The sequence below is a fragment of the Seriola lalandi genome, unplaced genomic scaffold, assembly GCF_002814215.2.
Source record: "Seriola lalandi dorsalis isolate HSWRI2012SDOR001 ecotype SW California unplaced genomic scaffold, Sedor1 jcf7180002054885, whole genome shotgun sequence".
Taxonomy (NCBI): domain Eukaryota; kingdom Metazoa; phylum Chordata; class Actinopteri; order Carangiformes; family Carangidae; genus Seriola; species Seriola lalandi.
The window spans coordinates 7,636,171-7,637,335 of NW_019525437.1; positions in this window are offsets into that span (position 1 = coordinate 7,636,171).

Here is a 1,165-nt window from a genome sequence, read left to right on the forward strand (position 1 = left end):
GGTAAAATTAATTTAAATGTACTGGGGAGCAGACTGATCCAAAAACAGCATGCAAATGTGTAATTACAGAAAAAAAACAAATTAAATTCAAATTAAAAAATCAGTTAAGAACAATTTTTAAAACAATAAAAAGAGTCCCAAATTCTCCAACCACTGGTAAGAGTGCCAGTGTTAAAGAGTCCAGGGTCCAGCAGCGTTCAGTAGCGCAGTCAGTCTTATCAGCTCCTTCTTTGAAGCACCCACGTGGACCAACTAACAAACGAATTGAAAACTCACATCAACAGACTCATTAGGCAAGCAAAACAAATCAAATAATCATTCAATTAAATCAATATTCCAAACCAAGGCAAACATAGGCAAAACACAAAAGAAAGGCTCTTTCCTGATTAGCAAGTTTCGTATCAAGTTCTTTGATGCCGTCGAGCATTACTGCCAGGGTGAAACATTCAATTTCATGAAAAGGAAAAGAAGCAAGACTTAACTGGAGGAGAGTTGAAGCATACATTCACCCCTTTGCTATCCCACGAAGCATGTCCCTCTCTGATGGAGCAGCTTGTTGTGGCAGTGTGCGTGTGTTTAGTCTGTTTAGCCCTGCCTCACTCGTGGCTCCTGCAGGCTGTCCACCATTCTCCAAACTCTGCAGCCTCAACCTGAACGAAGGCTAGCTCTGTTCCTCCGCCGCTCTCAGCGAACACATTGTGCACACCTATGCTGCATCTCTCTGTTGATTAGCTGTGGAAGTAGGTAGAAGACGCTGCTGTGGAGCCCATTGCACCAATCAGTGCCTCCCGCACCCAGGTGTCTTCTCGGGTCAAATGAACCCAGCGAAAGCACAGGAAGTCTCCACCAAAAAAAAACAGCCCCGCCAGGATCAGATGCATGCGCACAGTAACCCTGTGACAAATAGGTGTAGACATGACTAGAATAGTGACTAAGATACAGCAAGAAACAAAAAAAGCCTCATGTGGCAAGTCACAGGTCAGTGTTAACTCAAGACTGCTCATTTTGGCTGGTACAGGCAGTAAGATTGGCTTTTAACATGTCCAATCAATTTGAAATTAATGAATTTTCAGAGCTGTCATCCCGAGTGTTGCCTCCTTCAAGTGGAGTGGGCTTAGCTTAAAGAGGTGTGGAGAGCCAAGCAAAGCTGGTGTCTGATGTGGAG